This window comes from Macrobrachium rosenbergii, chromosome 41 (assembly GCF_040412425.1).
Source record: "Macrobrachium rosenbergii isolate ZJJX-2024 chromosome 41, ASM4041242v1, whole genome shotgun sequence".
Taxonomy (NCBI): domain Eukaryota; kingdom Metazoa; phylum Arthropoda; class Malacostraca; order Decapoda; family Palaemonidae; genus Macrobrachium; species Macrobrachium rosenbergii.
In genome coordinates, this window is record NC_089781.1 from 17,916,748 (window position 1) to 17,933,749 (window position 17,002).

General features: G+C 37.3%; 1 long non-coding RNA gene across 6 annotated transcripts in view; it reads right to left on the reverse strand.

Moving 5' to 3' along the window:
* The window catches only part of LOC136826707 (uncharacterized), a 200,048-nt gene that overhangs the window by 23,786 nt on the left and 159,260 nt on the right, over positions 1 to 17,002 (reverse strand). Inside the window, exon 4 of one of the 6 annotated variants that reach the window (XR_010849688.1) lies at positions 2,752 to 3,071. The exons of the other annotated variants lie outside the window; for them this stretch is intronic. This is a non-coding gene — a long non-coding RNA (uncharacterized lncRNA). The remainder of the gene's footprint in view (positions 1 to 2,751; positions 3,072 to 17,002) is intronic. 6 annotated transcript variants of the gene reach the window in all.

A 17,002-nucleotide genomic window follows, 5' to 3' on the forward strand; every position in this document is an offset into this window, starting at 1 on the left:
CATATCAGCAACTGCCCATTTTGTAGATCTAACAACGTGAAGTAAAATAGTGTAAGAGGGTGGCGAATAGGAGTGATGAGAAAAGAGGGACTGATGGGGATGGGTGGGAGGGGGAGGGGGAGGGGTGGGGAAGGAGGGCAGAGGAGCTAAGGAGACGAAGGAGGTTCAGTGTTTGTGATCACTTCCTTCAGGGGTAAGCTGGCTGGCTAACTCGCTTGCTACCTGCTCACCTTGACTACCTGCTCGGGGCTCAGGGGTTTGCCGCTACTACTACTGCTGCTTCTTCTCTCGGCTTCTGCTGCAGCAGTTGTTCAAACTGCAACCGCTTCGACTCCTACTGGATTTTTCCATGTTGCTGGGTCAGAGGTCGGCAGAAAACCAAAGCGGTTACGGATCTCCTTATCGGATTTTAAAAACACTTTTATCGAATATTTTTTTTTTTCGAGATTGTCAATTTCCATTCTGCACTTCAGGTGAACAGTATCTTGACCTGATGAACTAATTTCATCCATGTATGTATGTATGTATGTATGTATGTATGTATGTATGTATGTATGTATGTATGTATGTATGTATGTATGTATGTATCGTTACCTCTGAAAAATAAGCTGAAGTTTATGATCATGAACATAAAAATCTAAAGCATAATCAAGATGAAGCCAGTAACGTTATGACCACACAAGCAAACAGCAGTTTAACGTCGTTTAAACATAAAACGATTCAAAACACAATTTCGCTACCACTGACGAGTACGGGTGTTTAAAAATATGCAAGTTGCAGAAGAACCACTGGTAAATCGTCATAAGGACTTCTGCCCGGACTAATCACTCCATGAAAAGTGCAACCAAATCCACAGTGGACCTAACCTGACTAATAGCCAAGGAGAAATCACTGTTTTGCATTTAATACTCAAGACGTTTAACTATGAAGGGTGAGATTGACTGACTGATTGATGGTGACTAAAACTGGCGTCACATCATCTAGGTTTCAGGGAGATAACCTGAATTTGCACCATTGGAGGATGTGATTATTTCTGTATTCATTTAGCTGAACCACTAAACAAAGACTATCAAGAGCCGGCGCAAGTTGTTCTGGCGGAACGACCAGCCTGCCCCGAATGTCCGAAGAGCCTCCTGGTTGGGAAGTTTAGTTAAAGAGGGTCTTCAGGCATGGCGGAATAACCCAAGACCTGAAGAAGAGGTCTTGGAATAACCACTTACAGAAAGTGGAGTGGCTATCGACGCACGCCACCACCTGTTCATGAGCGGCTTTAATGACGAAATGCATTAGGAGACTGGTAATGCATACTTTTTCTTGACGTATTTAATTTCATTTGTAAGTATTTTTCCCGAGGCTTCTAACTTTCCATGCTATATCAGAGCATTTCGAATCGAGTTATCAAAATAAAATCAAGAAACACAATGTTGATGCAGAGAGAGAGAGAGAGAGAGAGAGAGAGAGAGAGAGAGAGAGAGAGAGAGAGAGAGAGATTGATTAATTGATGCAATAAGAATATGGTCTGTTCAGTGACAGGAGGAGTTTAAGTTCACTGGGGGACACTCTGGGAATCACATTTGATTTGACTGGTCTTTTGTCGACACTACTACTAGAAATTAATGTTAAATTGATAGTTTGCAAAGGTATGCCCTCAGTTATTCGAAATTCACCACACCAACGTAGCCTTAAGTAACTTGAGGGTATGAAAATTTGAAATATCCTTTGCCCTTTTAAAATTGCACAGAGTTCTATATATATTTTGAAGTTGAATTTGCTAATACGGGACTTTTAACCTGTCCCATAAGCAAAAAGCTGTAGCTATAAAATTTTCTTAGTCTTAAAACTCAATTCGTTATTGGGCGGGTTTAACTTTACAAGTAACGTTAAAACAATTTTCACAATTGAATGTTTAGAGCTTTCAGTATTAGTTTGATGTGTTTTTATATTGGATTCATTGTGGTGATTTTGCAATTGCTACAATATACCACAATATCCTAAGGCTTTTTAACTTAAAATTTCTAACCTGGGTCCTGCTCCAAACATTAATGCCTCCAAATACAAATTATGACCATGTGTGTGCCCTCCAAACAGATTCGAATTTCCTGAAGGTCTCGTACAAGATAGAGTCCTACATCAAAGGAAAATTCCCCTGGCGATAAAATGAAAATAATGGTCTTGCAACTCTGCTCTGTTGCAAAAATTCTACATGGCATCTTAATGCCCAAACAAAGTTTTGGGAAGGCAGGGTTGTTAGTTAGGGCGACAATAGTGTCGTGACTTATAATGCACCTCTAATTTTGTGACATTTTAATAAATACACCTACAACTATCAAATCAAGAAACCAGTACAAAATGAATCTCGTGTGTCAAGCAATACAGCTTCTTCATAGTCACAAACTACTTTTAATGCACTTCCCCCTCCCAAATAAATAAATAAATAAACATTCAACATTACGGTTTTCGCTCAAACATTTCCACCAGATAAAAGTTTTTCTTATTCTCTCAGTCAGCTAAAACGTCACACTAGCCTTTGGAAAGTTCTATGACAACGGTGGCAAAACAAATTAGCTGTCTGGAGAACCAGCTTAACCTAGCGTACGGACGTCAAACGTAGGCTAATCTCTTACAGTGATAAAATGAATATAAATAACGAACATTATCATGCCATCCAAACCATACCACATAGCCTATAACCTGACCAATATTTGCGATAAACTACATTACACAATCGTTGTAAAACTCGTTTGGTCTTACCTTGCTTTGGCTATCAACTAACGCATCAACTCCAGGCTACGAAGACCGCAGCCGAATAATCTTGACTGTTACACGTCCTTCCGAGCTTCTCGTTTCACTAAATGCACTTCCTGGGAATATCGGCGCGCTGGAGTAACTTAATATGGCGTAAACTGTCCGAGTGCTTGTTGTTTAATTTGGAACGGGTTACTCACTGAAGTCTCCAGTGTACGAACTAAAGTTTTAACCTAACAGAAGCACCGTCGAAACCAAACACGACATTCTCTACTCTCTACTTCTTGGAAAGTTTTTCAGGTCTTCGGGTACGTGGTGTCTGAAACCTGCTGGGTTGTACGCCGACTTACAAAAAAGTTACAGATATTGTTTCAAATTATACAAGATTGAATGGTTTATATAAATTTGCTTTTTATAAACACATGACAATGAGCAAGAAACCAACCGGTTAAAAACTCCCTCAGCTTTTGGAATTTGTTTCACATTAGCATGAGGTGACTAATTTATGAATTCAACTACAAGAGCCAATAAATGAATAAGTAACCAATAATTGAGGGTAAACTAACAATATAAACAACAACAGAAGTCTGAAAATCGAGGTAATGCTGACTGGGGTTCAAAAATTAATTTTAAGGACATTCATGAACGCAAGATGACCATCATCGGTGGCACTGCCAGGCTTACTATTTCGCAGTTTGGCAGTGAAGGAAATTTAAAACATTTAATGTTGTACAGTGTGTCATTGTGGCACTTCACTAAGTGTGAAAGCTGGCACTGTAAAGAGAGTAGTACCCACTAATTTAACACAAGATAGACACTAAAGGCTACAATTTCACATTTGGGAGCCAGTTCAGTCTAAATCAACCCCGACCAATACGGGTGGTCAATTATTTCTGTGGGGTACATAACGTCTAAAGGATTTGGAGATATTTCTGTCATTTTTGACGGTATGGAAAACTAGTAAATGGGCAAAATAGTGAAGCAAAAATATTCACCAAGGTACAGGGAGATGGGAGATGGATCAATGTTTTGGCAAATCTATGTCAAAACCAAGAGCAGACGTCTTTGTTAACTTGGATTACTAGCATTTGTCGTCAAGACAGTGCCAAACGGATTATCAGAGGTCACCCTCCGCCCACGCTTGACGCCTTAAAGAGGTTATCACTCAAGCCCACGCAACTGACGTCAATTTATTTTCTTTTCAGTGATGTCACAGCACTTGGGAAAACTCGAAGGCCACCTTATAACGTCAACCATTCTCGAGATCAATGCCGACTCAGCCATGGCAGAGGGCGATGAATGATTTCAACGGGTTCTTGCATTTCATGATGTGGCTTCGGCAACTGAACACGGTTCTTGAACTACGTAAGCTTTCCTGAATAAAAATGTTCTTTTCTAAATATTTTCCCGTATCGCTGTTGTTTGGACATTGGGTGTTGGTATCTACGTGTTTTTCTGAATATTTGCTAAACAGTATTTCGTTTATTTTCATACTATATTCATATCAACATTGTACTGACAAATCACATCTAAGTGATATCACCATCTTACAATTGTGCTGAATTATTTATAAATAACAAACTAGCATATTGTGGATCATCAGGAATTCTGTTTATTTCTTTTTGGGGTATATGTCGTATAGGAAATGACGTGTGTACATAACAGCAATATAAAACCTTACAAGCAATTAGCTGACAATGATTAAGGAGTTCTCATCATACATTATGAGAGAGAGAGAGAGATTTCGAACGTTGCTAAAATAATGCCTACCGGCTAAAGTCGTATAAAATACAGGCTTGATTAACATACAGTCGCAAGCATGTATCTAAATGTTTTGAAGGGGGCCTAGTTTAGTGAAGAACAGCTGTGATTTCCAAAAGGGGGTTTCTTTATCTTGCCGGTCCATTCATTATTAGGAACCATGTTGTCCAGGTTTTGCTTACTCATAAAGGAACATGAAAATGATGATTGCCAAGGTGACCCTCCAGGCCCGTCTTCTTAAACATTCCTGGGTGTAGAGGGTTACAGGGGTAGCAATTGCATCCCAAAATACTTGAAGAGGGCTAACGACCTTCTGAAACCGTCTCCTTTAACGTGAAAAAGGTTTATTGGACGCACTCGCATACACATAGGAGATCCCACATTCATTAGAGAAGACTAAAAGACACAGAGCAAATCCTGTGTCTGAGATATGCTTCGTTCATGGACCTAGCATTAACGAAGAGGATGAAAAATGTAGTGCTTATTAACCACAATGCCCTCGAAAACGGGAAGTGGTGAGAATTTTTTTCTCGCATTATAAGACTGTTCCATCATATTATCGTCTGCGTCTCGTGTGTGTTGTTAGACGGACAGACACGTGCAGAGACAGGTATGGTGATTAACGGTGTCCAACCCTTCTTCAGTAGACGGAAATCTTACTCAGCTCAGGTGGAAAGAAGGGTGCTGGAGGAAGGGCGATTGTAATCACTATCATGAATCACTAGTCTGTTTTTTTCTTCTTTTATGGCAGCTGGTGTCCCACAAGAATGCACCCACATAATACCTCCTCTCTCTCTCTCTCTCTCTCTCTCTCTCTCTCTCTCTCTCTCTCTCTATCTATTTTATGGCTTCACGGGATCACCTACACACAACAAAAGGTGTCTGATGCCTCAATAAAATTGTACCAGCCTAATAGCCACGTCACACCTGCATGTTTGTTATATAAGGAGGAGAACAACAATCACGCCGACCTACGAAGGCAATTTCCAAGGTTTTGCTGACCACTCCTACACCCTGATTTATGCATCGGTCAAGGGAAGCCTTCATATAAAAATTCCTCTGTACGATGACCATATTTTACGATGGACCCTGGTTTATAATGGCAGTGCAATGCTCTGGATTGTGGACGGGAACCGAGATGGAAGAAATGTTTCTGTCATTTTTTTATTATCTTGTTTTCTCATGTCTTAGTTTTTCCCTGTGTCGAGTCACTGGGAGGGATTTCAACATCAGAGGCTTTAATCTATGGGAAAAATAAGCGGTACTACCGATATCACAAGAAAACTATCACAAACGTAGATGGGTACAACAGAGAATGCTTGAATAACCGAGATACTATCTGTCATTTCGAAAGCAATTAACGCTAATTATCTCTTATTCTTTTTCAAACGCGTCTCTGTTCATTTCATGCCATTTTAATTCATTCATGTATTTGTGATTTTCATACGCGTATTGGAAATATGACTGAAATAGCTAAAACATTTTGATATACTTTAAACACATATATTTCATCTTTTTATCATGGTTTCATGACGAATTCCAATAAGTTTTAATTTCTTTAGCCCTAATTTTACACGAAAGTTAAACAGGCCTGTGTTGTATGTTGGCTGTAATTTTCAGAGTAACAAACGCTTCCAAAATATGAGGGCGAGCACCCATGTCATAAACACATGTCGGCAATTTATCTCATACATATCCTAAACAGGTTGAAAACAAGTAAAGAACGAATCTTCGGCCATTGTTGGATAATCGTATGAAGCACTGGTTAGGGGTTCCAATCGTTGACTTGTGTTCAACTTGTTTGCGATGTGTGTGTGTGTGTGTGTGACAAGTTTTCGTCCGACGTGTGTATGACAAGCTTTCCTGCAGTGTAAACGCGCGCAAAGGAATGTACTTTTTTTTTTTTATAAGGTCGTCACCACAACGGTAGAAACAGAGGTAGCTGCAAAAACGCATGTACTCATAACTGTAAACAAAAAGACACCGAATTTTCTCAGCTAAACATCCAGGTACTCGGAAAAACGGAGGTGTCAGCAATTATGGAACCACAAAAGTCCCAGGTAAATTCTGTCCACCTACCTTCTCGTATCAGTGTCTCTTTCACTGAAAAGGGATTGTGTGCTATGGAACGTTTTCTGACACCACAAATACATACACACACACACACACAGGCATTCTGAAGCGGTTACGCACCAACAGTCCGTGTTTAAAGTATACAGTGAGAAACTAGTCTTAGCGAGCAGGTTGTAATAAAAGTGTATGCATTGTAATCTCGTCACATTATAACCACAGGTGTTGAAGCGGTGACGTCTGAGTTATAAAGTCATCAAATGAATTCGCCTGATCTGATGGAGCTTAACATTTACCTGTCGACGTCAATGATTAATGGAAGAATAAAATCCGAGATTAACAGCGAATACCAACTACAAATTACTCGAGGTTCGAACAGCACACACACACACACACACACACACACACACACACACACACACACACACACACACATATATATATATATATATATATATATATATATATATATATATATATATATATATATATATATATGTATATATATGTGTGTGTGTGTGTGTGTGTGTGTGTGTGTGTCTGTGTGACAAATGGAAACCTCTTACATTCCGTTCAAATCCGCCCACTTGCTCGTCATCAAAAGATTGACTGATTACATGCCATCAAGTAAGGGGAAAAGATGGCCCACTCCATTGTCATAAACGCTACTGTATGGAAAACACTCATCTACAAAGTTCTTTCGAATTGCTGTGGTCAAATCTCGAGTCTTCCTGGGAAAAATTAAATTAAATTCCTCCTTCATACGATATCTATTGACGGTATAATTTTCTGATGGATTCTACAATTGCCAGAGGGAAAGTCAAGATGTCCCTGATCTGTTAGCACTATGACCTATGACCTGTTAAGAGACAGGTCAGCTTTTAGAAATTCGTACTGTAGACCTTTTTGCAGAAAATCGAATTTCCGGGGTGTTTTCTTTTGTTTATGGAATGCCAGTAAATAAATGCTATCAGAAACGACTTTGTCTACAAGATGCAAATATTTCATGGCTTTGTTTTTTCAGAATAGAAAGCATCGACACCACGGACCACACGTTTGCGCATGCATGCATACACACACACACACACACACACAAGGGAGAGAGAGAGAGAGAGAGAGAGGTGGGGAAATTAACATAATTATAATGTCGTAAGAATTCTTCACATTAACAAACATTGATATTAGTGCACGCTCGTGCGCGCGCGCACACACACACATACACAAATATATATATACATAAGTATGTGTATATATATAATATATGTATATAAAAATAAATTTATATATATATATATATAAAATAAATTTATATATATATATAATATATATATATATATATATATATATATATATATATATATATATATATATATATATATATATATATATATATATATATATATACACGCACACGAACAGATAGAGATGGGGCAAAGGAGTAGGGGTAGAGGGGTGGGAAGGAGGGAGAGGGGGGGGGGAGGTTAGCGTAGTCATTTCCGAAATCCATTCTGGAGAAATCTCCCTGCGAATCAGAAGGACGTGACGGAACGTCGCTCGTTCGGCGTCCCCGCCGAGAATGAACGCAGTGAGTCACCCTCGACGTTTAACAGAGCTTACTACGTCGATATTGCTGCTTCGAGGGTGACGGGGAGCAACCAATCAAGGAACCAGGATCCTGCAAGGAACAGACAATTCGTCCCTAGTGTGACGAACTGGCTTAAGCCATTATTTCCCCATTCTGAGAAAATGGACTTCAAAGATTTTTATATTACTGGGAGCTTCTAATTGGCTAATCTTTTGAGGACATTGATTGCAAAATGTGACAACGCAGACAGATGCAATTTTGATATAGTATAAAGAATCAAAAGCTGAGACACTGACTGGAAAACTCAAAAACTTAAATAAAAATAGGATACGATAATTCGTCAAAACACGGACGAATTAACCCTAATTTTGTCTGTTTATTGTTTCACGTTCGATATCCATCTGTTTGTGATAATGATAATCACACGTTTTAGCTCGGGTATGATAACACAGTATTCATTACTTGCTTAGTTTGGTTATAATAATCTGCTTACATTTTTATCTAATTATTAATTTGTTAATTAATTTTGTACAATAAGTGATCTCTTCTTTCTGTATTTCCCATTACCTTTTGTTACTTCTTTCGAATGAACGCCATAATATTATGTGGGAGCTTGAATTTCAAGTCAATGGCCCCTGTGGTGGGTTTGTTCCATATGAATAGGGTTCATCTGCTGAATAATAATAATAATAATAATAATAATAATGGGATTACTCCTATTTGCTTAGACTGGTTACAACAATGATCACTATTTGATTATATTGCTTACACTAATAATTATTTGTCTGATTCGGTTATATCAATGATCATAATAGTTTACCTTGGTCTTAATAATGATCACTGATTGTTTTGACTGATTGTGACGGTGATAACTATTTTTATATTTGATTTTATAGTGGCAATTTTCTGTTCGGGTTGGTTATATGAAGGGTTACAATATTTGAATTTGATGATAATAATGATCAATATTTTTCTAGTTTGGTTTACTCGTAAATAATGAGCAATGTTTGTTTATTTGGTTATAATGAAGAATACAATATTCAAGTCTGACCATAACTATGAACAATAATTTTTAGGTAAGTTATAACATTAATATTTAGGTAGATTGTAACAAAAATTTTTACGCACGGTATAACAGTCAATTTTCAAGTTTGATCACGACAAAAACAGAATTTGGAATTCAATGGAATATAGAATTTAGGCCAAATGCCAAGCGCTGGGACCTATGAGGTCATTCAGCGCTGAAAGAGTTAATAAGAGCAGAAAGGTTTGAAATGTGTAACAGAAGGGAAACATTGCAGTTGCACTGTGAAACAATTGTTAGGAGAGGGTGGACAGGAAGATGGAAGAAAGAGAATATGAATGGAGGTACAGTAAAATGATTGAAAAGGGTTGCAACTAGGGGTCGAAGGGACGTTGCAAAGAACCTTAAGTAATGTTTACAGTGAACCGCGTGAGGTGCACTGTCGGCACTACCCCACTAAGGAGATAAGAAAGTTGGTTTCGTTTTGGTTTTAACCGAAGTTAAGAGTAGACACGAAGGTATCATCACACGCTAAGTAATGTGATGGAATGATAGCGCCGGGATATCATGTGCATAAACTATAAACAATAAATAAGCCGAAACTTAAAAAATTAACATAATAGAAAGCTTACGTGTCCGACACGAAAATATACAAGCAAACTCCGTAGAGTTTTCAGGGTGATGTTGAATCTAAATAAACATACATCCATAAAACATAATTAACAAGGCTATCGTCATTACGACTAAAATAATACACTAACAGTACATTTAAAAAACATCATTCATCATTTTTCATAAATGTAGAAAGTTTTGGTTAAATCCTGGAAATATTTCCAGACTAACTCCTGGTAGAGTGGGATCTTACGTCAGTGTTGGACTAACAAAAGAAACTTTTTCTCTTAGTCATTCATCAGCATTGACGTCACGAGATCATCTTTACGATGATCTCGAAATAGCCTCGAATGCTTTACAGCTTCAATGTCCTTAAAACAATGCATTGAAATCCGGATAAAAAAGAACGAATGACGCAGGAGCCGAGAAATTGTTAACACTTATCCACCGCAAAAGTGGAGATTTAGGTATCAAACTTCATTTTATTTTCGTCCGCAAAGACGTTGACATACTGACGCGTTCATTTTTGCAACACCGGAGACCCGTTATCATCCTATTTTAAGAAAGAGGTCTTGAGAAAAAAAAGACTCGAGAAACATAACATATGCCCAACAAATCAGATTATGACGTCGGACCCGATGACGTCACGGGGAAACGAATGGGCCCTAGGCATTCACGCGAGGGTGTTGACACACGCACTACAAGTTTTCGCCAAACAGTGAGCGTTACTTTCGTTGGCTTTGTTTTAAAAAGGCGCTTACGTTACGCAGATACACACACACACACACACACACACACACACACACACATATATATATATATATATATATATATATATATATATATATATATATATATATATATATATATATATATATATATATATATACTGTATATACTGTATATATATGTTTCCCGAGTTTTATCAACTCTCGGCTTCGGTTAAAACCAAACCGAAACAAATGCTATTACTGTCATCATCAAACTTATATAATGATTGTCATACCAAACGTAAAATATGCTGTCACAATCTACCTAAGTATTAAAGTTATAACTTACCTAAAAATTATTGGTCAGAGTCATGGTCAAACTTGAAAACTGTGATCATCATTATAACCACATACACGAAAGTCGGTCATTATTTGACGTAATTAATCCAGGACAAATAACAGTTGAAGTCACAAGTGGATATACTTTTTTTTTTCATGCAGGCAGCTTCGTCATCATACGCCATGAAATTATGATAACTGAAAAACTTGCCTAACAAATAGTTACCTTAAACACTCTTTGGTCCTGGTGGCAATGATTGCCAACAGGATGTAAAATAGGAATTTTCGAAAAATTACGATAATATGAATAATTATATAAGGAATTTATTAAGTACTTTATTGATGTCTGTTGTCATTCCCAATATATGATATTGAATAACACTGTATAACAAAAGCAAATACCGTCACATTATTGCGAATAAATTTTACTTAACTCAAACATCGTAGCAAAACCTGCAATACTCACTATGAAACAGAAAGAGCGCATATACTTCAAATTAAGGAGTCTGAGAACTGCACACGGATAGATTACCAAGTGCAACTAATACTTAAACAGCGATCTGTACACACTTGTTAAAGAACTTACTTAACAGCTTTGAACACTGTCAAAAGGCATGAACACATCTCAACAGAGAGTATCTGAAATAACAAAAAGAAGAAGAAATTTTGTCCGAAGATAGAGAATCACGCTACGACTATACTTTTAATAGCCTCATTCAGTTGTGCTTCGTATGAGTTGGATTAATGAGTCTGAAGCGCCACACCAGACCTCTCGGATCCTTTAACCCCTGAGCACAAAAACCGTGTTGGAACAGGGCCTGTTTAATCTGAACCAACTAACCAGTGTTTAGTCTGACTCAGGACATAATAATTTGCAACCCCAAACTAAATGTCCCCTTGTATACATCCCAATCAGCTCTCACGTAAAGCATAGATCTCATATCCCATTTATTAAAGCCCCGCCTCAGGAATATACAAAACAATTTATTGTATTCACGAAAATGCCGTACTTTCATGACTCAGACTTTTTGCGCGAGAGACACACGCAAATACAACGGTATCTTATTCTCAAGATGCCCTCGTAAGTGGCCACCATTGTTTGATGCGACTCGACTGCATTCATTCCCGTTTGATTTATGTGACAGCCACCACGGAATATTTCTCAAGGGGATATTTCTGGTTGGGCGCTGACCCTTGTCCTATCGATCTCCAAAGCTGTCGACACGTGAGTAAATGTACTCGTAAGAATAGAAGAGAAATGTAGACATAATCATAAAATAAGCACACTCTTCGCAATAACAGTCGAGAGTTTAAAAAAGAGACGAAAGCAAAGAAGAAAGCAAAAACTTCAGGAAACTTATTTTACATTCACTTGCCAAAGGGACAAATTAAATGACACAAAAGACAAATTCACGTTCTTAGTTACAACAAGAGCTGTTATAAGCTGGATACCGAAGAGTTAATTTCACGATTATTTATCTGCTGAGGTCAAAGTTCTCGGTTTCTTAGTGTTGATTTATTTTTGAGTTTTATTTCTAATTTTAATCAGCCAGGGAAGAGGGACACAGGCAGTTTAACCTATGCTGAAACAATGAGAGTCACCGGAATGATAATGTTTGTTATTTATGAGAGTAGGCTAAAGTGATAGGGAACATGATGTTCATTTCTTGCCCAGTTAGAATATACAGAATATAGAATTTAAGCCGAAGGCCAAGCGCTGGGACCTATAGGGTCATTCAGCGCTGAAACGGAAATTGACAGTAAAAGGTTTGAAAGGTGTAAAAGGAGGAAAACCTCGCAATTGCACTATGAAACAATTATCAGGAGAGGGTAGAAAGTAAGATGGAAGAAGGAATATGAATGGAGGTACAGTAAAATGAATGAAAGGGGTTGCAACCAAGAATAAAGAATTAGGAAAGAAAAACAGTAACGGCCAACACCGTACAAGGATCAAGTAATTAATACAAACATAAGAGACATCTCTGGCATAGACTTACACAAAGAATAATAGGGACATCGTTCTAAATATAAAGTGCGAGGAATGCAATAGAGAGGTAAAAAATAGGAAGTAATGATAAATAATGAAAATGGAATGAGGGACAATCTGACATACCGTGATACGAAGGCTGATAAAAAATGAAAAACTATTTTAACGACTGACACCATACGGAAAAATCAAATATATTTTTTTAGACAATGGCATAGCAATGCTCTTTCCAAATTCTAACTAACGGTTACACTAAGAATATGAAAGATAGTCATGATATTTGACAAAAAACTAAAAGAAACCAACCACAAGAAATAAAAAAGCTGTGAACTAGAAGTAAATTTAGTATCATGAACAAGGTGGTGTTGGATGGGGGTAGGGTGGGGGAACTGGTTGGGAAGGGGGGAGGGGATATCTGGGGCTTGTTGAGGGTGTCATCATCTTGAGGGTAAGGGGTAGGGTAGAGGGTTGGGGTGGAGGGGAGGGTGGGCGAGAAGAGCAGCATTATCTGACATTTCCCAAATTTATCTACGGTCATAAATATCATCGTCAGTTATTGCATTCCTCCTCCTTCTAATTGGGTTATTTATCAAAGGCGAAGACAAACCTGTTTGTTTACACTTCTCGGCGGCGCCATTTACACCATTGTTCTCACTTCTGTAATTTACGGCCCAGCTTCTTCTCCTTTTCAGAATAAAGTCCGATGGGACGGGCAACCCCTTTGTGGCTTTTGCCACCCCAGGCCCGGAGAAAGAAAGAAGGGGGGGGCTGATCACGGAGGAGCGATAGACATCCTACCTCTTAATAACGTAAATTTCATGAGTAGGTAAAACAGCTCTCTCTCTCTCTCTCTCTCTCTCTCTCTCTCCGTAGGCATATTTCAATATACATCTCTATGTGTCTAGGTCATGTGTTTAAAGTGTTTAGACTGTTACGTGTACTATACGGAATCCGTTTTCATTCTCAATAATAATATCTGTTTAGATAAGCGACCTTTCAGAAAAAGAGGCCTGTCCCGAGTGTTTGTTTAATAACATGTTTTATCATTTGCCAGTAATAAATAGTACTATGGCTTCGTCAAACATTACTGCTCATGGTGTGCCCGCAACTAACGTCGTTTAACATGCCACTCCTCCTCGCATAACTAGCGTTCTTTCCTGTTAAAATCATTACTGAGATAAGTGGATATTTTTTATGTCCACTCATAATAATAAATCAGTACGTCTGGTTATCGATTGTTGATGTGTTTATCGAGATAAGAAATAATGATGATTAATTCTAGTGTTGATTTCTTATTCCGATACACTAATTAGGAGGCTTTGGGAAATCTAAGGGAAGGACACTACACATTTCACCGAGTGTGACGTTCGTGCGTGCAAACGATAGGAATAAATCATAAAAGATAATATTAATAACACATAAATAACTGGCAGTTTGAACGCGGTGGTAGCAGCCAAGTAACGGCATTTTTTTAAAGTCATGTTAGTCTTGAATATCATTACAAAGGTTGTCCAGAAATTAATAAGTACTGGACGTAGAGCTGCATGCAATCAAATGAAAGAAAAAAAAAGACAATTAAGAAAATTAATGCCCCCATCAATAAATAGAAGGAAGGAGAATCACCAGCAATGACTAAAACTATTGGAAAACCACTTTTCTTCGCCTTCTTCTTTAAAACTATCCAGATTATTTATCGCTTCGCAACTGTCATTCGTAAATGGGACATGCAGCCATCACATTCGTCAAAGTCGACATAGCGTCATCAGAGTGCATCGGTTGATAAGCCGATCGAACTGATACCGACGTTTCAATGATTGATGCCACGTTCACCTTTCGTCTCTGAAAAGTCGGACGGTAAATATTTCTCTTCTATCAAATGGAATGGATAGACTGGAGATGTACCTGAATAAAAATGATATCTCTCTATTCTCATGCTTCACGAATCATTCTCTCTCTCTCTCTCTCTCTCTCTCTCTCTCTCTCTCTCTCTCTCTCTCTCTCTCTCTCTTTTGATGACAATATCTCTACCTGAAACGTTTCATGGCCGAACTGTAGTATTTACGTCCTTTCATTACTAAGCTTTTCACACACACTGACTGATTGATTTATGGTTACTAAAACTGGCATCACAACATCTAGGCTAATGACTCCATATAAGAAATATATATATATAATCATATCTTAAGTTCATATATACATACATACACACATACTCCACATGTATATGATTTACCTTTTGTTGAAGAGGGCCGCAATCTCTCAGGATTTTCATTACCAATTATCATAAGGTTAATCCTTTTATTACCAAGGTGTGCTAATTTAAGACCTTCTTGACTGAGCTACAATACCTGAAACATTTAAAAACCAAGCTTTACTAACGTAAGCTAATTACTGAGCTATATTTATTTGAAACCTTTCGTTACCAAGTCTTACTAATTCCAGCCTCTCATTACTTAACTAGCATTTGAAACTTTTCATTACTAGGCTTTTCAACATCAGTCTCGAATATTTTCATTGCCTACTATCGTCAATTATCATATGAAGCCTTCATTACCAACCTATCCTTTCCAGTTTCAAAATATTTCAAGCCTTCCATTACAGGCATCAGCACTTCTTAAGCCACTCGTTACCAAGTTTCAGCATTTCAGTTAATTCCTAAGAAATTTCAGAATTTTCAACCCCCCACCCCCACCCTTCTTCCTTACCATTCTCTTTACCACTAGGTCTCAGATAGTGTTTTTCAAAATCTCATCACCGTAAGCTATTGAGAAGAACATTAGGTGCCACGCGTTCAATAATAAGAAATAAGTTCTGTTCCAGGAGTTATTTATGTTATTGGTTTTGGCTCTCAACTTATCTTCGGAGATAAGCTTGTGCTCCAGGTGCGTACTTTCCCCCGCCTCCAATTACTGAGAGAGAGAGAGAGAGAGAGAGAGAGAGAGAGAGAGATTGGTTTTAGCTGACTGGAATGACACAAATATGTTTTGTTTTCGATTCACATTCATACATACATTATATATATATATATATATATATATATATATATATATATATATATATATATATATATATATATATATATATATATATATATATATATATATATACAGTATATATGTATATGCATGTGTATATATATATATATATATATATATATATATATATATATATATATATATATATATATATATATATATATATATATATATATATATATATATATATATATATATATATATATATATATACACACACACATGCATATACATGAATATTCCATCTACAAGCAAACATCACGAAAACCGACTACCAATCCCATTGAGCCTTAATCAAGAGAATTGCACTGTAGAAACCACCTAAATTCACCTTTCCCTCTCCTCTTGGCAAAGGAAGTACAGCAGTGCACGAGTCCTTGAGACTTTTTGTCCTACACAAACCAGTAGACGCCAGGAATGGGCTTATGTTATTTTTTTTTTGTATCTTTTATTTTTTTTAAGACCACAGCGTAGATAACATTCCAATCCTTCTAAAAGTGTCCCGGAAAAAGTCTATTTAAAGATCTCCCCCTGTCTATCTTTCTTGGGCATTCCACGCTGGGGCCAACCCCAGGCCCGCTCGTAAATTTAGATCCCTGTCCTTTGCTATGTGTGTAGTGGTAACTGATCGGATCTGGGAGCCTCGTCTATTTTTACCTGTTTTTTTTCTCTAAAGGTCTAATTTTAATTTCGTTGGTATTTTTGGCATGGTGAAATTAGTGAGTGTTGTGAATGTATGGTTATACTACAAAGCTCTATTCTGTACAACAAGCGAAATACATGCACACGCAATATATATATATATATATATAATATATATATATATATATATATATATATATATATATATATATATATATATATATATATATATATATATATATATATATATATATATATATATGTCTGTATGTATGTGTATATAATTTCTATAGTTTTCAAGATACAAAGTTGAATTTTGCATGAGGTGAAGAACTTACGATCAGGAACAGAATAGTATGCATAAAAAAATTAGAGTCCAACCCCAACCCCTTTTTTGGAAAAAAAAGGGGTATTATTTTAAAACTGATCATGCGAGAAATGCCATTTTCAAAAGTTGGGGCGAGACCCTTCTAATGCTGAACGCCTGATATA